The 6,000-nt window shown below is 52.5% G+C and overlaps 1 protein-coding gene across 1 annotated transcript in view; it reads left to right on the top strand.

Moving 5' to 3' along the window:
- Positions 1-2,429: 2,429 nt before the first annotated feature.
- The window catches only part of TFRC (transferrin receptor), a 30,672-nt gene continuing 27,101 nt past the window's right edge, over positions 2,430-6,000 (top strand). Inside the window, exon 1 of the mRNA XM_029059230.2 lies at positions 2,430-2,533. The gene's annotated coding sequence lies outside the window, so the exon portion shown is untranslated. The remainder of the gene's footprint in view (positions 2,534-6,000) is intronic.

Here is a 6,000-nt window from a genome sequence, read left to right as displayed (position 1 = left end):
CCAATTATTGCCCTCAGGTAGAGGGCAAGCACTGGTGGAGGGGGATTAATTGTGCTTTCCAAGTGCTTAGTACAGTGCTCTGCATACAGTAAGCGCTCGGTAAATATGATTTAATGAATGAATGAACAAATACAATTGAATGAATGTTGATTGATTTTATTTGTAGTATCTGTTTCATGCTAGGTAGAAACAGGAATCAGAGCATCCCTAGGTCATCGAACCTTGGCTAATGTAAACGCTATAGGGTCCAGAGTGGTTCATTCAATAATTCAATAGTAGTACTTATTGAGCGCTTACTATGTGCAGAGCACTGTATTAAGCGCTTGGAATGAACAAGTCGGCAACAGATAGAGACGGTCCCTGCCGTTTGACGGGCTTACAGTCTAATCGGGGGAGACAGACAGACAAGAACGAGGGCAATAAATAGAGTCAAGGGGAAGAACATCTCGTAAAAACACTGAGTGGCCAATTATTGCCCTCAGGTAGAGGGCAAGCACCGGTGGAGGGGGATTAATTGTGCTTTCCAAGCGCTTAGTACAATGCTCTGCACACGGTAAGTGCTCAATAAATACGATTAAATGAATGCTGATTGATTTTATTTGTGGCATCCGTTTCATGCCAGGTAGAAGCAGGAATCAGAGCATCCCTAGGTCATTGAACCTTGGCTAATGTAAAAGCTATAGGGTCCAGAGTGGTCAATTATTGCCTTCAGGTAGAGGACATGCAGTGGTAGAGGGGGATCAATTGTGTTTACCAACTGCTTAGTGCAGAGCACTGTACTAAGCACTTAGAAAGCACAATTAATACCCCTCCACTGCTTAGTACAGTGCTCTGCACAGAGGAAGCGCTCAATAAATATCAATGAATGGATGGATAATAATAATAATAATAATGGCATTTGTTAAGCATTTACTATGTGCCATGCACTGTTCTAAGCACTGGGATAGATACAAGGTTATCAGGTTGTCCCACTTGGGGCTCACACTTGATCCCCATTTTCCAGAGGAGGTAACGGAAGCACAGAGAAGTTGAATGACTTGCCCAAAGTCACACAGCTGAGAAGTGGTGGAGTGGAGATTAGAACCCATGACCTGTGACTCCCAAGGCTGAGCTCTTTCCACTGAGCCTTGGATGGATGGATGAATGGATGAGTGAGTGAGTGAGTGAGTGGATGGATGGATGGGTGGGTGGGTGGGTGGGTGTGAGTGAGTGAGTGGATGGGTGGGTGGGTGAGTGGATGGATGGATGGGTGAGTGAGTGAGTGGATGGATGGATGGGTGAGTGAGTGGGTGGATGGATGGATGGATGAGTGAGTGAGTGAGTGAGTGAGTGAGTGAGTGAGTGAGTGGATGGATGGATGGATGGATGGATGGATGGATGGATGGATGGATGGATGGATGGATGGATGGATGGATGTCAGTGAGTGAATAAATGGATCAGCATAGCTTAGTGGCAAGAGCCCAGGCTTGGGAGTCAGAGGCTGTGGGTTCTAACCCCAGCTCCACCGCTTGTCAGCTGTGTGCCTTTGGGTGAGTCATTTAACTTCTCTGAGCCTCAGTTCCCTCCTCTGTAAAATGTGGACAAAGACTGGAAGCCTCACAGGGGACAACCTGACCACCCAGTAATCCTCTTGTAGCTTTGCACATAGTAAGCGCTGAACAAATACCATCATTATGATGATGATGATGATGATGATGAATGGATGAGTGAATGACTGAATGACTGAGTGAATGAATGACTGATTGAGTGAGTGAATGACTGGCTGATTGACTGAGTGGATGAATGAATGAATGAGTGAGTGAATGACTGACTGATTGACTGACTGACTGAATGAATGACTGACTGACTGATTGACTGGATGAATGACTGACTGACTGACTAAATGACTGAGTGAGTGGGTGAATGCATGACTGTCTGACTGACTGAGTGAGTGAATGACTGGCTGATTGACTGAGTGGATGAATGAATGACTGACTGAATGAATGACTGAGTGAGTAAATGACTGACTGAGTGGATGAATGAATGAATGAATGAATGAATGAATGAATGAATGAATGAGAGCAGCTGTTCCTTGGCGCCATTTTCCCTTTCCCTTGGTCCCTCTCAGCGCCCAACCCGTGGCCACGTGCGGCCCAAGGTCGGGGCTGGGGCCCAGCCGCACATGCGCACTGGAGCCTCGTCCTTCCCCAACCCGGACCACGTGCTGCCCAAGGGGGCGGGGCTCTATCCGCACATGCGCCCTGGAGCCTCGGCCGCGTGCGGCCCCGGGTGGGGGGGGTGGGGGGGGGCACCAGCCGCACATGCGCACTGGAGCCTCGGCTTTCCCCCCACCCCCCCACCCCCGCGGCTGGGAGCTCCAGGGCCTACGTGCAGGCGGAAGTGACGTCATGGGGGCGGTTGGCCGAAGTGGGGGCGGGGAAGAAGGCGGGCCTTACCTATAAACGGTGTGGCCGCCCAGGGGCCCGGCCTCAGTGGGGTGTCGGGGGGCCGGTTGGCCGGAGGCGGTGGAGGAGGAGGAGGAAGCAGAGCCCCAGTGAGTTCTCTTCCCTTTCTCCTTTTTCTTGTCCAATTTTTCTGTTTTCAGGATGGGGGGAGGCAGGGCTGCCAGTGCCTGGCCAGTCCTGCCAGTGCCTGGCCAGTCCTGCCTCTGCCTGTGCAGCCTCAGCCCCCAATTTGGGGTGGAGGGAGCCGGCCTAGATGGTCCCCGAGGTCCCTGGGGAGAGCAGGTCCTGTGACCAGGACCTCCGGCCTGCCCTGGTGCTCTGCACATAGTAAGCGCCCTGTGCATGAATGCAGGTGCATGCGGACAGGGCAGGATGGCGGGCCCCGAGAACGGTGGGGTGGGCTTACTATGTGCTGAGCGCTGGGGGGAGGTACGAGGTCATCAGGCGGTCCCACGGGGGGGGGTCACCGTCCTCATCCCCCTTTCGCAGAGGTCACGGAGGTTCAGAGAAGCCCGTTTTGCCGTCTGTCTCCCCCCTTCTGGGAGCCCGTGGTTGGGTAGGGATGGTCTCTATTTGGGGCTGACTGCTACTGCCCAAGCGCTTAGGACGGTGCTCCGCACACGGGAAGCGCTCAATAAATGCGATGAAATGAATGAGCGAAGTGGCCTGCCCATGGTCACATAGCAGACGAGGGGCGGAGGCGGGATTAGAACCCACGTTTTCTCTCCATGGCTGTGTGTGTGTGTGTCTGTCTCTCTCCATGGCTGTGTGTGTGTGTGTGTCTGTCTCTCTCCATGGCTGTGTGTGTGTGTGTGTCTGTCTCTCTCCATGGCTGTGTGTGTGTGTGTGTCTGTCTCTCTCCATGGCTGTGTGTGTGTGTGTGTGTCTGTCTCTCTCCATGGCTGTGTGTGTGTGTGTGTGTCTGTCTCTCTCCATGGCTGTGTGTGTGTGTGTGTGTCTGTCTCTCTCCATGGCTGTGTGTGTGTGTGTGTGTCTGTCTCTCTCCATGGCTGTGTGTGTGTGTGTGTGTCTGTCTCTCTCCATGGCTTTGTGTGTGTGTGTGTGTGTCTGTCTCTCTCCATGGCTTTGTGTGTGTGTGTGTGTGTCTGTCTCTCTCCATGGCTGTGTGTGTGTGTGTGTGTGTCTGTCTCTCTCCATGGCTGTGTGTGTGTGTGTGTGTGTCTGTCTCTCTCCATGGCTGTGTGTGTGTGTGTGTGTCTGTCTCTCTCCATGGCTGTGTGTGTGTGTGTGTGTCTGTCTCTCTCCATGGCTGTGTGTGTGTGTGTGTGTCTGTCTCTCTCCATGGCTGTGTGTGTGTGTGTGTGTGTCTGTCTCTCTCCATGGCTGTGTGTGTGTGTGTGTGTGTCTGTCTCTCTCCATGGCTGTGTGTGTGTGTGTGTGTGTCTGTCTCTCTCCATGGCTGTGTGTGTGTGTGTGTGTGTGTCTGTCTCTCTCCATGGCTGTGTGTGTGTGTGTGTGTGTGTCTGTCTCTCTCCATGGCTGTGTGTGTGTGTGTGTGTGTGTCTGTCTCTCTCCATGGCTGTGTGTGTGTGTGTGTGTGTCTGTCTCTCTCCATGGCTGTGTGTGTCCCTCGCTGTAGGGCGCAGGACCCTCTCTCCCCTCCCCGGGCCTCTCCAACCTCCGAGGGGAAATGTCGATCGCGCCCCTGTCCAGCCTCTCTTCCACTCCCATCCCTTTCTCCCCTCAGCCCAAGGATTTGGTTCCTCACTGCTCACCCCCGGCCCCCCCCCCCCCCGCGGCCATATCGCGACAGTCGCGGGGCCTTGGGGGAGGGAGGGTGGGCCCTCTCCACCGGGGGCCGGGGCGAGGAGCACGTGTCGGGCCCTCCGGGAAACCGCCTCCCCTGTCTCCGCTCCCCATGACCTTGGGCCTGCCCCTGCTCCTGCCCCCGGCCCTTCCTAGGAACAAAGGTGCCCCCGGGCCGCTCTGTAGCTTTGTTCCAAGAAGCGCTTGTTTCTTAAGCGCTTACTATGTGCCAAGCACTGTCCTTAACCCCAGGGGTAGATGCAAGGTCATCTTGCACGTGGGGCTCCCAATCTTCATCCCCATTTTGCAGATGAGGCACAGAAGTGCAGTGACTCGCCCAAGGTCACGCAGCTGCTTAGTGGCGGGGCTGGGATTAGAACCCACAGCTCCTGATTCCCAAGCCTCTGATTGGCTTGTATCCACCTCAGTGCCAGTACAGTGATTAATGTTGGTATTTGTTAAGCGCTTACTGTGTGCCGAGCACTGTTCTAAGCGCTGGGGTAGATACAGGGTCATCAGGTTGTCCCACGTGAGGCTCACAGTTAATCCCCATTTTACAGATGAGGGAACTGAGGCCCAGAGAAGCGAAGTGACTTGCCCACAGTCACACAGCTAACAAGCGGCAGAGCTGGGGATCGAACCCATGACCTCTGACTCCCAAGCCCGGGCTCTTTCCACTGAGCCACGCTGCTTCCCCAGTGATTGGCACCTAGAGCTTAACAAATACCATCCATGATTGTTGTTACTATTCATTCATTGGATAGTATTTATTGAGTGCTTACTATGTGCAGAGCACTATACTAAGCACTTGGAATGTACAGTTCGGCCACAGATATCCCTATGCCGTGCTGCATCTCTGCTCGTCTTGTCGGCTGGGTGATCTTGAGTAAGTTACTTCACTACTCTGAGCCTCAGGGACCTTGTCTGTTAAAATGGGGATCGAGGTTGTGAGCCCCACGTGGGACAGGGATTGTGCCCGACTCGTTATGCTTGTATCTACCCCAGCGCTTAGTACAGTGCCTGGCACATCGTAAGTACTTCACAAATATTATTATACTATAAACCCAGAATACTGGCTCCCAGGCATCCCCTGCCCTGGGTTGATTGTGCGCGCTGCTCTCTTTATAGCAATATAAGGGAGGCTGAGGCACGTTGAGGTCATAAATGGCTAAAGGGAGCACCATGGAGAGGGGAAGAGGAGCCTGTCAGTTCCGAAGCCTGTTGGAGAAACACCAGCCCTAAACTAATAATGGTATTTAAGTGTTTACCATTTGCCAAGCAGTGGGGGTGAATACAAGGTCATCAGGTTGTTCCACTTGGGGCTCACAGTCTTAATCCTCATTTTACAGATGAGGTAATTGAGGCACAGAGAAGTGAAATGACTTGCCCAAGGTCACACAGTGGACAGGTGTCAAAGTCAGGATTAGAACCTGCATCCTCTGACTCCCAAGCCCGTTCCCTTCCCCCTAAGCCACACGACTTTGCTAAAAGATTTAGTCCCTTAAAACTGTAAATTGTGGATGGAAGGTATTTACCAACTCGTTAAATTGTACTCTCCCAAGAGCTTAGTACAGTGCTCTAAAAACAGCACTCAGTAGCTAATGATTGACTTTTTTCAGGGAGGTTGTGTCAAGTGACTTAAGAGCTCTGGTCCACAGAGGGGGCATCCTTAGTAATATTTGAAAGTCTGTGTTGAGCTCTTCTAGATTGAGTCCTACACAAGAGTAAAAAGGCAGTCCCTCCCCCTGAAGAGTTTGTATTCTGATGGAAAGACCAGGAGACTTATTGA

The sequence above is a fragment of the Ornithorhynchus anatinus genome, chromosome 1 (assembly GCF_004115215.2).
Source record: "Ornithorhynchus anatinus isolate Pmale09 chromosome 1, mOrnAna1.pri.v4, whole genome shotgun sequence".
NCBI classification, from domain to species: Eukaryota; Metazoa; Chordata; class Mammalia; order Monotremata; family Ornithorhynchidae; genus Ornithorhynchus; species Ornithorhynchus anatinus.
Note: the sequence above shows the minus strand (reverse complement) of the source record. Positions and strands in the feature narration are given on the sequence as shown.